Source organism: Ambystoma mexicanum, chromosome 10 (assembly GCF_040938575.1).
Source record: "Ambystoma mexicanum isolate Mex_15411 chromosome 10, UKY_AmexF1_1, whole genome shotgun sequence".
In the NCBI taxonomy this organism is placed as follows: Eukaryota; Metazoa; Chordata; class Amphibia; order Caudata; family Ambystomatidae; genus Ambystoma; species Ambystoma mexicanum.
In genome coordinates this window covers 1,477,115,114-1,477,137,148 of record NC_090932.1, presented here as the reverse complement: position 1 = coordinate 1,477,137,148, position 22,035 = coordinate 1,477,115,114, and the positions used below count along the sequence as shown (strand labels likewise).

Genomic DNA, 22,035 nt, shown 5'->3' with positions numbered 1-22,035 from the left:
TGGCACGTCTCTCTCCTCCGGATCCTCCAGGCTCCTCTCCCTTCAGCTCCCTGCTTCTTGGCCTCCTTCAGGATTCCCAGCTTGCTCTCTTGATTGTGCAAAACCACACCTTTTATACTTTACATAAGAGTCAAGTTGAGGCAGGTGTGAGTTGTCAGTGTAAAATGCCTGACCCAATTAATGGGACGACCTAATGGTAGTAGGTGGCAGTCTTTCTTTTGTTTCTCAAGTTGTTTCATGCAGTTAATCCTCATTGGTCTCAGTTGCCTTTTCTTCCCAGTATTTGTTGTAAATCGGCGAGGGAGATGGAATGGGATTGCAAATATCCCACGAAAGCTGAGGAAGGGGTTTCAGATGGGTAGTACGATGTCTCGCCCTCGGGTATTCTCTGCTCAATCCCCGTGATCCTCCACTCGGGTGATCCTCCCTCGCTTGTCCACCCCCAGGGTCGGGATCCAAAAGCGATGGCCCTTCCATGGCCACCTCAATGGAAGATCCCAGGGGAGTAGGTGAGGGAACACCTTCCGGTTTCTCGCGCACCCTTCCCCTATGCGATTTGGACAGATTTGCTTTGCAGGGTAACCTCGAAAGGAAATCTACGTTTCTATGTTCCACTGAGAAGTAATAGGGTTGCAAGTCCAAAAACCACTGCTTAACTCATGGGTTACACTCTTTCCTCTGACTGATCCATAATGGGGGGGAATGGTCGGTAACCAACCTAAACCTTCGGCCTAGTAAGTAATATCTGAGATGTAAAATGGCCCATTTCTTTGCTAGAGCTTACAACTCAATCACTGAATAGTTCTTTTCCCGGGGAAACTGTTACCTGCTAGCATATAAAATGGGATGTTCCAGCCCATCAAGAATTTGTGATAATACTGCTCATAGTCCAGTCAGGGATGTGTCTGTTTGTAATGTAAATTCTTTAGAAAAGTCTACGACATTCAAGTTGGGGCTTTGACATAAGGTGTATTTCAGGGTTTGATAGCATTTGTCATGCTCATCATCCCATTTTAGTTTTTCTGGGGTTCCGCATTTCGTAATTTGCCAGTGAACCTGACAGTCTTAGCAGAAAAGTTAGGTATAAACCTTCCATAATAGCCAATCAACCCGAGGAAAGATCTTAAATCCTGATCGTGCCAATATGCACTTTTTGGGATTGGCCGTTAGCCCTGCTTTTCTTAAGGCTCTCACTAGCGTATACAGATTGTATAAATGTTCCTCCCAGATGTTACTGTGGATTACTATATCGTCAATGTACGCCCCGCAAAATTCTGAGTAAGGTTGAAGGAGTTTGTCGGAAGGTCACTCGGGTCTGATGCAATCCAAAGGGTAGGACTTTGAATTGGTATAAACATACAGGGGTGACAAAAGCAGACTTTGTCTAGTCCATGCAATGGGACTTGCCAATAACCCTTGGTCAAATCTAGGGTAGATAAATATGTGACATTTCCCAGCTTATCGATAAGATCGCCTATTCGAGGCATGGGATATGCATCAAAGGCTGAGATGTTGCGAACGCCAATCCAAAATCTCCAGCTTTTGTCTGTCTCATCTACAAGGACAATAGGAGGGGACCAGGGACTGGTAGATGGCTCTATTATGTTAGCTTGGAGCATTTGTTCACAACAATGATTTTTCGGGCTTCAGGTAGGCAATATGGTTTCTGATGTACTACCTAACCTGAAGGGGGGCGGATGTGATGATATAGCCCTTTCACCCTGCCAGGTATCTCGCATCGGACTTAGCAAATCAAAAATGTCTTGTTGCAGATTATTATAAATATAAAAGGGAACTAAATTGTTATTGCTCAACTCTTCTGGTATCCGGCATGATAATATAATGGTGTTACATTCAGTGATATTCTCCTTCCACTCTTTTGGTAAATTGATGTGGTATACTTGTACCTTCTGACGGCGTTCTGGCTGGGCGATTTTATGATTGCATGCCCCTGTCTTCTCTAACACCTCACTAACGCCTCATATGGCCGATGCCATTTTGAGATGAGTTAGCGGTCTGAGGTAGGAAGAAGTACTAGGACATTTTGCCCAAGACCAGAGGGAGACATTTTTATCATATGAGGCCTTTTGCTGGATTTTGGCTTAACCAAGATGGTCTTGTACTAAGGCTCAGGCTGCGGTCATGTGCTCTTTTAATCTTGCGGCTGTCTGGGAGAGTGGTACATTTATTTTTATTTATTGGTCATTTATATAGCGCCTATACATTTAAACAAGCGTTTCAATGCGCTCCAACGCAGGGAGTGTAAGCCAAAAGAATAGCATTCTTAATAAGCATTGGAATATTCAGAAAGGGCAAGTGCAATGCGTTTAGAGGTACAATATAATACAAGAGGAATACAAAACTGTTACAACATATGGCAAGGAATATTGCACGTGCCTGACGGCCATTCCAACAAGTAAGAGCTAAACATAAAGGGGAGGGGGAGTCAAGGGTAAAACGCACAATAACAAATAAGTGCAAGAGACAAAGATGGAAAGGAAGAGGGCCAGATGGAGGGCGAGGGGGTGGCACACTCTAGACAACCAGACACAAAGGTGGCAGGAGATGTAAAGAAAAATACCTAATTTCGACAGGCACACTAAGGTACATGATTCAAGAGTGGCAGGAGATGTGAAAAAATGCTTAATTTCTCATTTCAGGCAGGCACACTAAATGACTTGATTCCGCAGTGGCCGCAGAAATCAAAAGCACAGTGCAACGAGAAAACGTGAGAGGAACACTTGCAGGAAAGGATTGCATGTATGCCTTGAAGCAAAGCACAGCACGAGTGGGCGCTGAAAAGAACCCAGTCCAGAAAATTACATGGGCTGGGGGTGGAAGAAAGGGGCCATCAGTTCGGCCAGGGTCAGACAGAGCTTGACCCTTAGATGGGAGGCCCTTTGAGGGGGGCCGGCGATCGCCTTCCGGCTCCGGCAGTGGTCCTGAGATAGTGCTGGGACCCGTGCAATCCGTACACCTCCACGTATCACACGGTCTACACCGATCAGCTGTTTCTGCAGGCTGCGCGTGGCGGCCATCATGAAGTGCCTTGCCGGTCCAGGAAAGCAAGCACCATCAGAGGGAGAGTGTGGGCAGGAAGATGGTGGGATGCGCATACCGCTTCTTCTCTCTCCTCCCATGTGTCTCGACGCATATTTAAAACATCTCTGGCTTCTTGCCCATAGAGTATTTCAAAGCTTCAGAAACCTGTAGAGGCTTGAGGGGGTTTCCTGATGGCAAACACGGCCCATGGAATCATCTGATCCCAGTTGGTGCTTTCGTTATCGACTAACTTCTCCAGCATGGGGTCTGGCATGGATTCACATGCTCATGAATATTCCCCGTCGTCAGGCTGGGAATCCTCGGTAAAGAAAAAACCAGTATCAGTTTCGTTTCTGATCTGTCTTTCGTAGTAATAACCAATCACTGGTCTCTGCGTCATACTGACCACAGCCAATGACTGCCCTCTACCTAAGCACCGCCTCTGGCAGCCATCTTCAGATTTTTACCGCACGTTCATGTGTTGGGATCCTCGTGCTATTGCTCTCGAGCGTTAGTGCTATTTTTTCGCGCTTTTTACAAAAAACTTCGATTCTTTCGGTCAAAAGAGCCTCAAGCTCCACCGATCCTACATCCGATCAACGGGGACCCGTGTCGGATTCATCTGTGCCCCTCAGGGTGAAGATTTCGTCGAGCTACACTTCGGAGGACTCCAGAAGCTTCTCAGGCCCTGTCTCGGAGATGGCCCAGGAGAAGGGAAGCTCGACGCCCGGAAAGCTGTTCAGGGTCTGCCCTGGATGCCAGCTGCAGAACTGCCTTCATGAGGACAAAACGCACGTGGAGAAGGACTGTGCGTTTTGCGGCAACATGTCGGAACGGACCATGAAGGACCGCCATCAACGTCTCGCCAACTGGCTGGAGGGTAAGAGCCCGTCTGGCGAGAAGAAGAAGAAATCCGAGCGGTCTTCTAAGACCTTTGAGGGCGCCCCGGCGACGGGGGCCCAACATAAGGCCAAGCACCGCGAGTCCGCTGGCACCGGGAGCGCCGAACGGTCGGGCTCTACGGGCGCCAGGCAGGGCGCACCCTCCCCGGCACCATCAACCACGAGCCAACGCTCTGGGTCGGGTAAGAGGAAGGCCGAGCACCCGGCGAAGCTCCTGGAGAGGCCCCGGTCGAGCTCTAAGGCAGAGGAGGAGCGTGGCAGTGCCCCCTCCCTCAAGGATAAGGCGGTGAGCGCACCTAAGGTGGTGAAGGCCTTGATCCATCCGACCAAGCCCTCTATCGAAACGGTCGCGGCGGCCCTGGCTCAGCCTGTGGTGGCTGCACCAGTGGTGGCGACCTCAGGGCCCAGAATCTCCCTGCCTCCTCGGAGGGAGTCTTCCTTTGTGCCCATCGATAGGACCCCCGTGAAACCCTCCGTGGGGAAGAAGGGGGGGCAGGGCGTCGTCGTAGAGTCGGCCTCAACCTCAGAAGAGGAGCTGATCGAGGTCTTAAGCCACGGCCTAGGCGTGGAAGAAGGCCAGCCCGTCGGAATGGACCCCGACGCAGGTGACGACGACGACATCGTCGAGGATACCGACGGGGCCCCTGCTCGCCCGTCGGATTCCCCTCTGCCAGCGCCGCAAGACAACTCGGCGGCCATTTTGTTGGCCATACAGTCCTTATGCTCCGAGATAAGGACGAGGCTACCGTTACCGACGGAGGAACCTCTCCCGTCGGGGGATCCAGAACCGGGACCTTCTGGTGTTCCCCCTACCAAGAAAAGAAGGATCCATCCACCACCTCCTTTTCAACCGTCGCGCCCCTTCCAGCCCTCCTCCCCGTCCACCCGAGGGGATGATACGGGGACTGACACGGCAGCGACGGGTACGGACGACGAGGCATACGACGAGGATTTTCCGTCGTCGCCTCCCACCAGGGCCTCTCCGCCCGACGAGATCGGATCTTTCCACTCCATGATCTCCAGGGCTTCCGAGCTTTTCCAACTCTGCCCTGAGGAGAAGAAAAAGGAAGGCTTCCTTTATCAGCGGCGCGAGGCCAAGAGGAAGACGGTCCTCGCAGTGCCTCTGTTGGACGACATTTGGGATGAGGGCCTTTCCCTCCTCAAGAACCCTTCCACGACGCCAGCTAGAAGAGACCGGTACGAGAAAAAGTACCGGGTCCCGGACACGGCCCCCCTATGCCTCTGGGCGCAGCCTACCCCGGACTCCGTCGTCTCCGCGGCAGCCAGGAAGAAAGCGGGGGGGGGTGCGGCCTCCACATCGACTTCCCCGCCGGACGGCGAGGGAAAGAAATTGGATACTATGGGGCGTAGAGTCATCTCGTCGGCAGCGACGACGATTAAAGCGGCCAACGCCTTGGCTATCGTGGCCCGCTACGACAGGGAGCTCTGGTACAAGATGGCTCCCCTGCTGGATTTTCTGCCGGACGACAAGAGGGCGGAGGCCCTTGAGATCCTGCAGGAAGGTGAGGTGGCCTCGGACCACGCCATCACCGTGGCGACGGACATCGCCGACACTGGGTTCCGCCAGCTGGGCAACGGCGTTTGCCTTCGACGTCGTGGATGGCTCAAAGCTACGGACTTTCGGCAGGACGTCCAGACCAGAGTCCTGGACATGCCCTTCGACGGGAGCAACCTGTTTGGGAAGACAGTGGACGATTCCCTTCAGGCCATCAAGGCGGATACTGAGACGGCCCGGGCCCTTGGAGTCCTGCAGCAACGACGGACGCCCTTTCGGAGCGGCGGAGGCAAGGGCGCCTCCAAAGGTTCCGGCGGCGGTTTCGCTTCCTACCGTCAAGCGGCCCGCTCGTCGTCGCAAGAGGCCTACAGAGGACGAGGCAAGTCTAGCGGACCCCGCCGTCGTCGCCAAGGAGGTCAAGGCGGCAAGGCCGCGTCCAAGCAGGATTGAACCGGCCGTGGGGTCGGGCCCCCACCGAGGCACCCCGGTGGGAGGCCGGCTGGCGGGCTTCATCAGCGTGTGGGAGTCCATCTCCACCGACCGTTGGGTGCTGGACGCCCTGGCCCGGGGCCACGCGCTCGAGTTTCAAAGAAGGTGCCCGCGCGTCCCCCCCGTGGCCAGGAAAGAACTTCACGTCCCTCAACTTCTCCTGAAGGTAAAGGCGATGCTCAGAAAGGGCGCCATCGAACTCGTCCCAAAGAGGCTTCGGGGCTCCGGAGTCTACTCGCGATACTTCCTCGTGAAGAAGAAGACGGGAGGATGGCGCCCCATCCTGGACCTGCGACGGCTGAACAAGTTCATCAAGGCGCAGAAGTTCCGGATGGTCACCCTCCAGCACGTCCTGGGTCAACTGGAGGAAGGAGACTTCCTATCGTCGTTGGATTTGGAGGATGCCTACTTCCACATTCCCATCCTAAAGGGGCACCGAAAATTCCTCAGGTTCGTGGTCCAAGGGCGTCATTACCAGTTCAAAGCCCTTCCCTTCGGACTACGGTCGGCACCCAGGGTATTCACCAAGTGCCTCGCACCGGTGGCGGCGCAGCTGCGCCGCGAGGGGATTCACGTCTACCCCTACCTGGACGACTGGCTCATCCGCGCCAAGACGAAGGAGCTCGCCGTGGTCCACACGGCAAGGACCGTCCAACTCCTCACGGACCTGGGATTCTCCGTGAACTACGCCAAATCCCACCTGGTGCCCGCGCAAGTCGCACTGTTTCTGGGAGCGAGGCTCGACACAGTGTCCCTTCTGGCCTCCCCGTCGGAGGAGAGGACCAGGACCATCTTGGGCAAGGTGCAACGGATGTTGGTGGCCGACGCAGCCAAAGTGAGATCCATCAAGTCCCTCCTCGGGATGATGTCTTCCTGCATCTACCTCATTCCCATGTGCAGGCTCCGGATGCGCCCGTTGCAAGAATTCCTGGATGCGCGCTGGATCCAGACGACGGGCAGCTTCGAGGAAAGGATCAAGCTCGACGAGAGTTTCCGACGAGCGATACGGTGGTGGGGCACCCGCGCGCATCTGACGGCGGGCATGGACTTCCAGACCCCAGCCCACCAGGAGACTGTGACCACGGATGCCTCCCTGGAAGGGTGGGGAGCGCACACCGAAAATCTGCACGCGAGGGGACTCTGGCTCCCGACGGAGAAGTCCCTGCATATCAACGTCCTGGAGCTCTGTGCAGTGTTTTGGGCCCTCAGGTCCTTCCTTCCGTCCCTCAAGGGCAAGGTGGTGAGGATCTTCACCGACAACACCACCACCATGTTTTACATCAGGAAACAGGGCGGAACCAGGTCCCCAGCGCTGTCCAAGGAGGCGCAGGACCTGTGGCATTGGGCCGTCGCCCAAGGGATTTTTCTGGTGCCGTTTCATCTGGCGGGGATAAAAAACACCATCGCCGACTCACTCAGCAGGGAGCTGCGCTCGTGCCACGAGTGGGAACTACGGCAGGATCTGGTGGATCGCCTCTTCCGACGGTGGGGCACACCCCAGATCGACCTGTTCGCGACGGCGACGGACACCAAGTGCCGGAGGTTCGCCAGCAGGTTTCCCCAGACGAGGAGCATGGGCGATGCTTTCTCGTTCCCCTGGGAGGGCCTGTTCCTCTACGCGTTCCCTCCCTTGCCTCTGCTAATCCGGCTCGTCAACCAGCTCAAAAGGTCACGGTGCAGGATGATCCTCGTCGCACCTGCGTGGCCGAGGCAGATATGGTTCCCGGACCTTCTGGACTTGTCAGCGTCCCCGCCGATCAAGCTGCCGGCGGACGCGGATCTACTCTCCAGGGAAGGAGGCGCCATCCTCCACCACGACCCGAAGTCGCTGAACTTGCAGGCCTGGCTCCTGCAGCGCTAGAGTTTGGAGGATACGACATACCGGCCGATTGCAGAGAGGTTCTTGCAAAGGCCAGGGCGTCCTCGACTCTTAAATGCTACGGACACAAATGGAAGAGGTTCTCTGTCTGGTGCCACGCACAGAAGATTAACCCTCTACGGATTACGGCTCCCCAAGTACTGCCGTACCTGCTGACGCTGGCCAAAGCTGGTTTGGCACACGCGTCCATCAAGATTCATCTTGCTGCGATCTCCCGATACACCAGAACCACGGGGCGGACGTCCTTGTGGTCTCATCGTCTGGTGAAAGAGTTCATGAAGGGACTGTTCAGATCGTTCCCGCCGGTGAAGGCTCCGGCCCCGGCGTGGGAGCTCAACGTGGTGCTGACCAAGCTCATGGGACCTCCGTTCGAGCCTCTGCACTCGGCCCCGTTGAAGTTTCTATCGTGGAAAACAGCTTTTCTTGTGGCCATCACCTCCGCACGACGAGTGGGAGAGATCCAGGCCCTTTCCTGCAAGGCCCCGTACTTGACTTTCCACGACACGAGGGTAGTGCTCAGGACGCACCCCTCCTTCATGCCCAAGGTACCGTCGGACTTCCATCTCAACGAACCCTTGGTGTTACCTGTGTTCTTCCCGTCGCCTTCGTCGCCGGCTGAGAGGACTTTGCACTCGCTGGATGTAGCTAGAGCGCTGAAGTTCTACGTGGACCGCACGAAGGGGTTTCGGAAGACGTCACAACTCTTTGTGAACTTTGGACCTGTCAATCAGGGGAAGGCTCTCTCGAAGGCTTCCATCTCCAGATGGCTCTCCGGCTGTATCATGTACTGTCACCGGTTGGCAAACCGACCGCTGCCTGGCCGTCCGAGAGCCCATTCCACCAGAGCGATCGCAGCTACCACGGCGTTCCTATCTGGTGTGCCCCTGCTGGACATATGCAGGGCTGCTACGTGGAGGTCGACGCACACCTTCACGAAATTCTACTGCGTCGACCGGGATTCCAGGGAGGAGTCCAGGGTCGGCCAAGCAGTGCTGCGCAACCTGTTCGCCTGAGGTGAGCCTGGTGAGGAGGTAAGATGCTTAATGTTGAGTTGATGTGATGCTTAATGTTGAGCCTTTGCCACCTCCCGTGGTTGTGCATGTGTGTACTGCTATGTATTCTTTATTCATGAGCATGTGAATCCATGCCAGACCCCATGCTGGAGAAGGAACAAGTTACTTACCTGTAACTGTTGTTCTCCAGCATGGGTCTGGCATGGATTCACATGCGAACCCTCCCGCCTACCCCTCTGCGGCTCTTCACTTGGTCATACTGCCACTTCACGTGCTTCCAAATCTGAAGATGGCTGCCAGAGGCGGTGCTTAGGTAGAGGGCAGTCATTGGCTGTGGTCAGTATGACGCAGAGACCAGTGATTGGTTATTACTACGAAAGACAGATCAGAAACGAAACTGATACTGGTTTTTTCTTTACCGAGGATTCCCAGCCTGACGACGGGGAATATTCATGAGCATGTGAATCCATGCCAGACCCATGCTGGAGAACAACAGTTACAGGTAAGTAACTTGTTCCTTTCTAAGAATGGTTTTAGTTAAATCGCTCAACCAATCCATCTGCTCGAGGATGATATACAAACCTCCTTGAGGTGGTTCTATGTAGTAGTTCTTTTTCTTCCCACATAAGCTTACTCAAAAAGGGGGTATCCTGATCTGTTAGAATCTCTTTAGGATCCACCCGAGAGAAAAAGGGGAGCAGATGTTTTAGTATCTGTTGGGTGGTATTGTTCTGTAGAGGAAATGCCTTGGGATAGCGTGTAGCATAATAGTGTATTACCAGCACATATTTGTTGCCCAATTTGGAAAGTGGTAAAATAATGTTCATCCTAATCCTCAAGAAAGGTACTTCGATGATTGTTAGGGGACTCAAAGGGGGGCTGGTGGTGATAAGTGGGTACTTGTACGTTGACAAATCCAAAGAAATCAGGATAAAGTTCTTGGTATCCCCATGCATCCCGGGCCAATAGCATGTGCTAGCAATATGGGCCTGAGATTTAGCTTGGCCTAGATGTCCTCCTGTAAGATGGGAGTGTGCGATCTCAAGCACCCTCGGGTATTCTCTGCCCATTCTCCGTGACCTCCACTCAGGTGGCTTATTTTGTAAATGTTTTAAATGAAGACCCCCATCAAACATAAACCCATTTCCCAGGGTGAAGGAGAACTTCCAGCTTAAGTTCCTAGGGTACAGCAGACTGACCCCTATGAGGAGTCTGAGATTGAGATAGATGTTGACGAGGGCTCCTTCTTTGAAGACAACCCTGAAGAACCAAACGACAATACTATACCATCCCCAGATGTCACACAATAGCCCATATCAAACTCGCCCATTTATGTCAAGCAGCTCTACAACAACCTTCTTCAGAGGGCAGCAGAGTGTTTTCAAAGTAGACGCACAGGAGTCAGAGCAAGTGACTTAGTTGATAACGTCCTTAATGAAAAGAAACCGGTAGGGCAAAAAAACCTTTGTTACGGTCAGTCAGGAGACGTCTCCTACCCTCACTTTCTAACCGTGCTCTTACTAGAGCAGTCAACCCACGCATAGAAAAGTGCTTTAAAGGGCGCCCAAGGAGAGCAAAAAAATGTATGCTCTTGGAAAGAAAGTACCCTTTTGTGTTTTACATTCAGAGGAAGCTCTGGAACATCAACTGGGCAATGAAAGTACTGGGTGGTGTGGTTAATATTACTGGAAAGAAACATGTTCTAGCACAATTCTTTTTAACTACTACTGGGCTGTCAAGGCGGTCTACAGAAGCAAGAAAAGGTAGGAATCGCAGATTACGAACACTCAAAACATCACCACCTAATAGCCTCCAAGGCACCACACTAAAAGGAAGATGTAAAACAGATCTTCAACTCGATCATGAGACAGACTAACCCTATGAATTATGATGGAAAAGAGCTCATCGACATCTCGACAAAGGCAGTTTTTGATGAACAATTCAGGACAGATGACAGAAAAAGGTTGCCAAGTGTACATCAGATTTAAAGAAGAACCAATTGTATCAGGCAGTTGTAGCCTGTGGGCACCAATGACGAGAGAGAACCTTCAGATGGGCAAAAGTGCACACAAAGTTGTTAAGACAAAATTACCAGACACCACAGTGCAGTTCAAGGCAGATCGTTTGTTGCTCACACGTTTGTGAAGAAATAAAGTCAAACTGACATTGATCTACAGGAACGCTTGGATTAAATACAAATTCTCTGCAGTACCTCTTTCAATGTTCAACTTGGGTGATACATTGATTTTTTTGCTGCAAACAAAAGCAAGCTGATGAAGATGCTGGAAGAGAAACATCATAAGAGGTTTCTTTGTTTGTTACTGAGGATGGATTATCTGTACCAGAGCAAACCTACTCAGAAGTTCTCCTTAACGGAATGCTAGAATTGCAAGCACTGTAGAAACCGCCATATGTGAAGTCATGCCATGACCTTGCAATTGAATTAAACAAGAAAATAGAACCTGATCTGCTCAAGTATGATGAACTCATTTAGTATTTGATACCTACCTAGAAAGTTCACTCAAGAACTCCATGCAAAGGAAAATAGCAGGAAATGCAACACCTGTTGAGAACAAAATTGCAGATTCTATGAATATTGAACAATTTTCCATGAGAACCCCCCTATTGCATTCTAAAACTAAAGATGAGTTAACAGCTTGCCTCTCAAAGCAATTCTGCATGCCCAGAGGATAAAAATAAGCCAGGTAGCCAGTTGGAGAAATTAAGCTGAGTCATCAGATGGAAATGATGATGGAGACATTGAAAGCACACATTAGGAGGCAGACACAAAAATAATGATTCACTCCCTTTATGTATCACGTCGTCATGCTACTACCCTCCACATTCTTTCACTCAATACTGATGTTTCTGTCCTTTCACTGTGGTGGTCCCTGTTTTTGACATCTGACAGCATGTTTGTCACAGGTGTGACGGGGCGGCCTGCCACAAATAACCACGCTGACTCTTTGGAAAATTCCAAGCGTGTTTATTGAACTTGATAGTCAGAATGGCTGCTTTTCTCTTCTGGTTCTTCAGGGCCTAATGGGAATATTGGCGGTAGGGCCGTCTCTTTACCCTCTCGACTTTCCCCGGGCCTTGGTCTCCCCTCCCAGTGGTCCCTACCGGGTTGTTAGTAAACGACTGATCGGTAACACCTATTTGTTCTTCTTCTGACTACCGCTACAAATGTCTTACCTAAATCGATGGCTACCTGACTCCCAGGGGAGCTTCTAACTTTCTCTCTCCTATCGTCGGTTCATCTATGGGAATAGGGAATGGTGCCCTTTCACCCTGCGTCACTTCTTTCACAACCTCTCACACCTGAACCTTTTCTGTACTGTGCCCAATAACTGGTCTCCTCTCAGTACGTCACTGTCCCTCCAATCTCTCTCTGCCTTTCCACCTCCACCCTTCGATCATACTTCCTTTGCCACTCCTATTCTTACTATCGCTTGTGCTCCCAACTATTCCTCTACCTCTGTTGTTCCTTCCCCTCATCTCTCTACTTCCCCGCCTCCCACTGTTCCTCTTCCACTACAGCCACCTCGCCTTTCTCAATGTTACAAACACCAGGGATGTGGTGCCCGGCTCCCCTTTCTAGTAGCCCCTGTTTGTCCATCAGGGACTCCCAGGAATGTGGTGCCCTGCTCAACCTTCTCATATGGTACCCTGAGCACCCTTCTACTAACTCCCACTCTACCACTAATGAGATTTTCCTCACTAGCCCCTCCCACCACCTACTTCCTCTACTCCAACCACTACTACCACCCCACTTTACTACTACTATTTACACTCCCCTCTCTCTCACACAAGCACTCCACAGGCCTCCTCTTTAGAAACAGCTTCTGCAGTCCAATTGCTCTCGCCGCCTCTGGTCTCTTGGACGTACTCCCCCGCCGGTCCTCACCCAACTGCAACCCACACCAGACAAACTTTTCAAAGAAGGTAGCAGGCGCTCCTCTCCAGAAAGAACATGGCATGATAACCTTTTCTGAGATGAGAGTTTGGAGCACACGCTTTTTGCTCACTGTACCTTTCACAGATGGGAAATATCCATTTGCATATCAGTCTTTGTCCCGCCCACATGGGCAGTCCAGCACCAAAATGCTATGGCAATTCCTCTCTGAACAAGAGTACCAAAAGCAACCCCATACACACCAGACACACCCCAAGCTCCCTCTTAAATATCCCTCCCCGAATTGGCCAGTTACCCTACCAGTGGCTTACCTTGCTATTCAGGGGTTTGACGGGAGAGGGCATGGGAGGCTACATAAGTGCTTCAAGCCCCGCTGCCTTTCCTAAGCGGCCTTGATGTATTAGGGATTTTCTCCTGGTGGGTTGTCTCTTCTATCTTGCTGGTCTGTGATCTGTCTTGCAAGGAGGTTGTGCAGTGCGACACCCAATCCTGCCATAACGCCATCCTGGCAGGTACGGAGCTAATGGGAAGAAGCCTGTGTACACATTCTTTGGGACACAGGGGTATTGGGGTCTGATTTTCCCCCACCCCTGACCGGGCGTGATCAGTGGCACTGTTGCACAGGAATCGGAACAAATAGAAGATGTATAGAACTGAAACGTATGTGCTCTTGCCCAGGGCCTACAAAAGTGCAGGCATTACTAGGACTTCATTCAAGGTGTGATGTTACCAGGTGCTTTACAAAGTAAGGGAAACTATCTTTCTTGAAAGTTTTCAAGACTTTAGAAAAAGAAATCCTGAACGATTGATTGAAGCGATTTGTTAAGTATACTTTCCAGTAAGAAAGATTTCGGACATTGGTCAACTGCGTGGGTGGATGTTTTTTTTTTAATTGCTTATGGTTGGACAATCAACATTTTACACTACACATATTAAACCTCTACAAAATAAATAAAAATCCTAAAACTAACATTTTTCGCCATCAAGACATGCTAAAAGCCTTAATTGTCAAATACACATTCACAAGGGATTAGCATCCAACATTTATTTTGCCTGCAGCCATATGTAGTAAGCAGCAGATGTCGCCACCAGCGATTCCGCGCCATATATTGAACCCCAATGACTCATTACCAGGTAGAGTGGTAATGTGCTGATCACTAGTACCTGACATATCCATCACAGTTCGGGTGGGAGAAGGCAGGTAATATTCTCCCACTATGTGTCCACTTCCATGTGCACCATAATCAATCGTACATCTGGTCTGGTGTGCATGCGTCAGAGGACAGCGTGCTGTGCTCTACAAATGCTGATCAGTCACTAAGTTGCACAGAACCGTGTAAGTGTGGCGGTGACCAAGAGCTCTGTGATGACGATTTTGTAGTTGATGAAAATGAACTCTGGGACTCAGAAGATGGCCTGTAAAATCTTAATTTCTCTTTAAATGTAGATAATAGCTCTTGTGGTTTTAATAAATAGTATATTTCAACGAGAAAGTTGCTGATTATTTCAAACGTTCTAATTTAGTGAGCATACAGTCGAAGGTTTGCGAGGAAGTAGCAATAGTTTACAAAGCTGTATCTCGGAAAAGGTAAAAGATATATAAAAACATTCCTTACATGAACTTTGGATTTGATCATGTTTACCAAAAAAACTGCTTAGCAAATGTTTCATAAAACCACCCTAAAAGCAGTTACAGCTCAAAAACATGCGTATCCGTAACAGCCATGTTTGATTAATAATGTCACATGGGTCCTCTGCCACAAATTCTTAGTCTGCCAGGGCAGTCAATCATGGCACCCACCCTCTCCTCTTATTCTGTGGGCAGCTAGTATGGACCTAGCCACTCCCCACCTACCTGCGGGCTGGCTCCAAAATGCACAAACAGATTTTATAATATTAGGGACCTTGCCACTGCCTACCTACCTTTGTGCTGGCTATAAATGCACACACATATCCTTCCTCACATCTCGGACCATGGTGCTCCAAAAGGCATTCATCCCCACAGAGCGCTTCGAGGTCATACCAATGGCAGTAGGTGCTATACGATTGCCATTTAACATAACATATATTTCTGGGCTTGTGTATCTGCTTAGATTCACATGCTTTGGATAGTCTGCCATCTAGTTGGTAAAGAGTATGGCATGATTTATGGCTCTACATTGAAAGGAAGTAAGGGGAAGCGAGGTTGAGGGGGCACACATGGTTTGTTGGCACAGTGTCACCTTCATGGAATGCCTCTATACCCCCATACACTAAAAATCAGTAGCTCGCTTAGTTTCCACTGCCTCGATGGCGAATACTCTGTTTAAATACTGCCTTTGTATAACATGAAGTTCCCTTGGAAAGACCAGCACCATGTGTGCAAGAATTGTCTTTCAAGGTGCCACGACAACTCTGTCGAGCGTGTAAGCTCTTAAGCCGAAAAAGCTTAAGGAACAGAAAACTAAACGCTGGGCAACCTACGCTATGCAGGCTGAGAACTAGTTGACCGACCTCCATCACAAATCTCGAGGCCTAAGAGCAGGGCATATTCGTTAAAAACGTGTCACCTTGCGATTCTAGCTTGTGGCTTCTCTGGAATCGACGCCGGTACCACGGGCTCGGGAGCGTCCTTCACTCCTGCTTATTGGCATAGTTTTGCCTGGTGTACCATTGACAGCTGCTGCCAGACACTTGTGCTGTTGTTCGCGGTCTTAGGCTCTCTTCCAGGAAGGTTCTGCGGGCTTGGGACGAAAAGGACAACGTCACTGCTCTCCTCGCCACCCTCTCAATTCCTGCGATTCCTGCTGCCTTTCTCCTTCTTTTGAAGTACCGTGTGGTAGCCGTCTCGTTGTGTTAGTCTGCTGTACTTGCCTTGCTCGTACTGCACTCTCCTGCTCTACCTTTTTATCCCTGTGGGGAAAAGGAAGGGCCGTCCGGTGTGTGATATTTGAGTCAGTTACCTGACTGTGCCTGACCCTCGGGTGGGACATGTCAGGTACACAGGTTTAACAGTATAAGTCTGTCACAATGTAAGGAAGTGTTAAGGGTGGAAAAGGAGGGTGGTACAGTTCTTGAGTGTCCTACCTACGGGGTATGATGTTTCAAAAAGTTATTGTCCGCCGGGATATGATGGGGAAAGTTTGCGAAATGGACGAAAATTACTGGGGTGTAAAACAGAACATGGAGGATTGTGGGAATGGTAGTACTGTTTTAACAACTTCAACGGCTCTTCAGAGGTGTGTCCCATTGCAGGACATTTGTGCGGCGGCCACTTGGTCGTCCATGCATACCTTCATGAAACATTATTGCCTGGATTCAACATCATTTCAAGGGGGTCTTTTTGCAAAAGCAGTCCTACACACAGTGCGTGCCTAACTGTTTCTATCTGATACTCCCTCCTCCAAATTTATACTGCTATGGGAGCCTATCTAAGATGAGGAATACGTGGGAGGACACAAGCCATTCGAAGAACAAGTTAATTACCAACTGAAACGTTCTTTCCATTGGATGTTCCTCCCACGTATTCCTCATCGAGCCTACCCCACTGTACAGTTTACACCAGTTGCACTCTAAGCTCCTTCAGAGCCAAAGGTCAATAAAGCCTGGTCAGCTGATGCAGCAAATAACATTGTAAAAACAGAACTGAGGCTAACGGGCGCAGCTCAAGCCCTTTATACACCGGATGGCATTGATGGTCGACGGCGGCCCTCGAGGGACGCCTCGTCCTCGAGCACAGCGCCCCCTAGTGAAAAATGTTGAAGCTGGAAGATACGAATATCCAAGACGAGGAATATGTGGGAGGAACATCCAATCGAAAGAACGTTCCAGTTGGTAAGTAACTTGTTCCGTCTACTTTCTCATGTAACATTTTTATGTTACCCTTTCTACAATTAATGGCTGGTGGCAGTGGTTTACTTTTTCCTACCATTGTGTGTTTTACCGCGGGCTGCGTTCGCAGCTGCAGTATAGCACCCATGTGTGGCCATTTTGTCAAAATGGCCCAGTGTCATGATCTCTGCTTCCAAAAGGTCAGGGTTTTCCCAACTCCCTTGGAAGCAGATCCATAACCCAGGTTCCGAGAGCCAACCAGTCCCAATTGGGACCTTTTGGACCCAGTCCTGGCGCCAGTGGCACCAGGCTCATAAATATGCCCAGTCCCAGCGCTGGAAGCGCCGGGCTCATAATGCTTGGGTGGACTTACCTGCAGCAGACCATGCTGCTTACTTGCCTGCCAGTTTAGCCTCTGATCCCCTTCTGTTTGGAACTACTTTTCCTGTTGGGTGGGGCTGGAGCCACTCCCTAGATTCAGAACACTGGAACTCTTCTGGAAAGCAGGAACTCTTTTCTTACCAGGAATTCTTTTCTTACCTAGGCGTGGCTGTGGAAGGAGACACCTAAGCACTACAGGAGGCTATTTAAACCACACCCGGTGGATGAATCTTGCTTTGCGTTATTCTGCACCCTCTGCAGCAGAACGCTCATCGTGTCTTCTGCATCCAGTCTTGGGCCTAATGAAAAAGGCTTACCATCCTGAATCCATTCTTCAGCAACACCTATAAAGACAAGAAAGAACAGGTTAGCATTCCGGCATCTGAAAGGCAAAGGCTTACCTACTCTTCGTGCGCTCCGGAGGTCTTCACACTGCATTCCGGCATCTGAAAGACAAAAGCTTACCAACTCTTTGCACGCTCCGGAGGCCTTCGGCGCTGCATCCCGCATCTGAAAGACAAAACAAGGTGCGTTTAAAGACATTGGGGAACTTTAATACTCACGTGCCATCACTCCTTTCCACATCTAACCCAGTGGGTATTCCGGCACCCTGCAGCCGCTCCGAACTCGTACCTGCAAAATAAAAAAAGACAGTTAGAGCGCATCGTGAAGCAGGCAACAAGCGCTTACTTACGTGCTTTCAGGCGCTTCTATTCATCACACGGGTTCCATCTTCAACTCACTTCAGCCCGTCATCCGCCATCGCCGGAACCCTGCAAAACAAGAGACATCATTACTAAAGACTTTAAAGACATTTGAATGACTCGAAACTTACCGTTCGTGCAGTAAACGACGGACAGCAGTCCTCTGAAGTCAAGAGGCCTGCGCTACCTATCCAGTGAAGAAACTGGTTACAGCACCCTGCCCCGAGGCAGATGGAGAGCTCGGCATTCACTTACCTAAGGTGAGAGCGTTAACCTTTGGGGGTCTACAGGAGAGGAGAAGAGGAAAGAGATAGGGACACCCCAATAACCCCAGTTCATTAACCCCATATTTTCTATCTGCAGACATCTTACTCTACACGTCAGGCATACAGTGCACAGAGGTCCAGCCCAAAGAGCCAACCGGGTGCTACACATCACCTTTGAAGATACGGTAGTCGCCCAGTCAAGACCGGCGCCTCTGCGAGAATCAGGTGAGCGTTACACCCAGTCTTCTTTTTTTGCCATTTCTTGTTGTAAAGGTCCTTTTTGAGATTTACTGTGCACACCAAATCAGGTTTGGTCCCTTTGTTCGTTTTGTCTTTGGCGGGGCTCACTGCTGAAGCCTGCCTCTGGCTTCAGCATGTCTGTCAGGGCAGGAAGCAAGGGAGGTTCCCAAAACTCCATGTGCTTAGTTTGCTTGGTTACAGCAATGCACCCAAAGGTGATTGGCCGACCGGCTGTCCTTGGAGGACAGTCACCCTGCTGTGTGAGTGACAGCTAGGCTGCGAATGAATGGGAGACACTTGCATAAAAGGCGAGGTCTTTTGCAAGGAAGGCAGAGTCGACCACTGGACAAAGGAGTCCGAAGAAGAACTTGGAAGAGAAGCTTGCTGCAACTCCTGACCATTGGTTTGCTCGGTGAAGCCCTACTGCGGTGCTGAAGCTACGAATTCGCCTCGACTAGAGAAGCCCTGCAAAGGACGACTTCTCCCCTTGGGTTGGTGGTTTCAATCGACCCTAAGACGAACTCAACTGGAAATCTTCTCTCTGCTGGCTGTACTTCTATTCCTGCTGAAGGAACCGAGTGCCAGGGGACCGGAACAACAGTATCGAGTGCATCGTTTTTAAACCGGACCCGAGCTTCAGGAGGATTCTCCGGACTCCCTCGAAGCAGGGCTGACCAAGCCTTGGCCACCTCAACAGAGTCCTGGACCCCAGAAGCAAGGAAAGTCCACAAGGTGTTCAAGAACAGCAGTGGTGCTAATCGCAAGAAGCTGAACCCGCGAAGTGCAGCTGATCTGAACTTTTCCCATTTCTGCCGCCGACCTTTGAATCTTAGTGCAGAGACTCCAGACGTCCTCCCTCTTGTCCCCATGACTGAGGCCCAGGAACAGGATCTGCCAGACTACAGGAACAGAAGCCATCTGGAACTATTTCTTCAGACATAAGGTACTGTGAACTAAGGGGTACTTACCTCTTGTCTTGTAGCTTGCTTGCTCTCAGTTGAGACTTGCATTTGCTGCCTGTTGCAGAGTTGCTTGCAGGTTTGCCCTTCACAAGCCTCCCAGATTGTGGCCCAACAGTGATTTCTTTTTCAACAAAACTCTCTAACATTGTGCAAGACTTTTACTTACCTTCAAGAAGTGCCTCAGCTCCCCTGCACTTTGCTCAATTGACATTGGCTGTCCTGGCTCCCTGAAGGCTCTTTTAACCTCTGACTTTGTGTTCAACTATCCCTCCAAAAAGTCATACATACCTTAATTGTGCAGCTGGGAACGGGTTAATCTACATTGCATTGGGGGGTTCAAAAGTGCCTACCCGTTTGAGAAACTTTTTAACCATTGTTTTCTTTCCTAACCTTTTCCTTTTTGCCACAACTTCAGTATTTCCAATGAAGTGTGAAAAGTGATATATTAATGTCCACATGGTCCTAGTTATTGAAGTCACCTCAGGGTGTAGGAAAATCTGTGTGCCATCCCAAATTATTGAACTGAAGGAGTGTATTTTGAAGTGTATTTGTATTGTTGCCAAGAAGGCTTATTTTAAAACTTTCTGTGAAATTAATAAATAATGATTTTATCAAGAAATCTTAAGTATAAGTGTTATTTGAATACCCGTCACTGTGAATATGTTATAACCCTACAGCTCACATTGACCCCTCTTGAGATCAGCCAGGCTGCTCAGTCACACTACCAACTTGTGTAGTACAGGCTTATTCCAAAGGTTGGGCAACCTATTGCCAAGAGGACAAGGCTGGTTTAGTCTACCGCAGGGTTACTGCATACAATCCTGCATAACCGTATTGAATCCGTTTTTACTATGGCTGTACAAACCAAGGATAAGGAAAGTATATAAACCTGCCCCAAGTGACTTTTTATATGTCAGCGGACATTTAAAACCAGACTACCTGGTTGTAACTACTGCTAGGAAAATGTGGGGTACACCTCTATGAGCGAATAATGCCCAGAAAATAAAACTTGATAGCTTTTGAACAAAAAGCGGCCACATCTGCAGCCTGTTAGCTCAGAATATCAAATGCCACGGTCCTTACGGCAAGATACAGTAGGTCTCTATGGGACAAATTAAATAACCTTATGACTTGGGTACCAAAACCTCTACAGATAGCCACGACAAAAAATAACGAGGGCAAGCAATTCAGTAATGCTGTTATTTACAACACCTTAAACGCAGCAGATAAAGCAAGGAGAATGGTAGTGGGAGGCGCTGTTATAAAAAGGCATCCAAGGCTAGGAGGATCAGGTTTCAAACGGGAACCAAAAACCAGTTTACTGAGTAAACCTATTGTGAGGTCCAGCTTACTTGGAACTGTTAGGACAGTTGTTCTGAAGTCCAACTAAGGGCTTAGTAAAACCATTCAACTGAGGCAGTACAAGACTCATCTTTTAGTGTAAGGCTGTACCACCTGAGTTCATGGCAGCATAGACAGAGCAGCCAGGCTTATCTTGGAAGGGAGAGAGGGCTGTAGAATCAGCACAAACGAAATTGTAATACAAATGATCCAAAGAAACACTGAAACACTTTGTATTGTTAAAAAAAAGGATTTATTTAAATACAGATAGGCCCAGATAAATCTAGGGTTAAGTAAGCACTAAAACATTATATGAAATCACAGTATAAAAATACACCACTATTCTTGAAAGTACACAGACCCAAGTATAGACCTTATTTGAAGTACCTAACAGTAGTTCTAGGGAAGTCAAAACCTTTTCATACACATTCAGTATAGGTCAAGCCTATTCTTGGGGAGTAAAAACCAATGGTTACTTTTTCAATTACATTCAGTAATGCAAGGGCAGTAGATCATTCCAGTTGTATGATTCTCAGTACAAATCACTTCATCAGTCCACTGGACAATTTACTTTTGGTGAATAGTGGAACACTTATTCTAGGTGCAGTAAAAACCTATAACTACTTGTGTGATAACACAGTTATACTAGGTGAGGAAAACCTAAGGATGTAATATACAATTACAGGTGCTTTTGAAATCGGGGAAACACATATAGAGATAAGCAGTAACTCTTGTAACTTATTTTTGGATGAGACAGCTAGCACAAGGTAAGTAAAACCCACATACTTTTTATATCTCACAAGCAGTCCAGGTTAGATATTTCCCTGCTATAAGGATAACTGAAGTATGACTTATCAGGGACAGTTAAAACCACAGACTCTAGGTTAGATAGCACAGGGAAAGTAAACCCTAATGTTACACTTTTTCTGAATGACTCAAAATTATTCTAGGTAGGCAACAACCTAATGTAGACTTCTCCTGGACAGGCTAGCAGCAAGTCTGGGGAAGCGAGACCCAGTTGGGGGACACTCATACAATTATCCTCAAATGACTAATCTGGTGATACTAACAGTTGGAGGACACTCGTACAATTACTTTTAAAGCACTAATCTGGTGAAACCAACACTTTACATTTGGGAAGAGGCACAACCTAATCACAGGAGAGTAAACTACCTACACATCTACTTTCTATTAGACTGGCAGAACAGTTGCTAAGGAAGAAAAGATGTTAACCATACTTTTTAAGAATAGTGCATCACACATTCAAGATCAGTAAGAACTTTTGTAACTGTTCACTCTTAGAATTACAGTTACCAACCAACTCTTTACAAGTAAGTAACTTTTAAACACTTATTTTCTTTTCTGGGCAGAAGTCCCAATCCCTTGAACGTCTTTCCCTTATTCTTGGAGCATGAGTGTTCTCAGTGGCAGAAGGGGGGGAGGGGGGTCACTAGGACTAGTGACCAACAGGGAGTGCCAGGATAGGTTCTTTAGTAGCAAAAGACAGAATTCCTTAGGAAAACTGGGCAAACAGGTGAGTACTTTACTTCTGAGTTAGAAGAGGGTCCAGGGGC

The 22,035-nt window shown here is 49.2% G+C and overlaps 1 protein-coding gene across 8 annotated transcripts in view; it reads left to right on the top strand.

The window, feature by feature from the left end:
- Positions 1 to 22,035, top strand: part of KDM2B (lysine demethylase 2B) — a 1,898,564-nt gene that overhangs the window by 1,354,982 nt on the left and 521,547 nt on the right. The window lies entirely within an intron of this gene.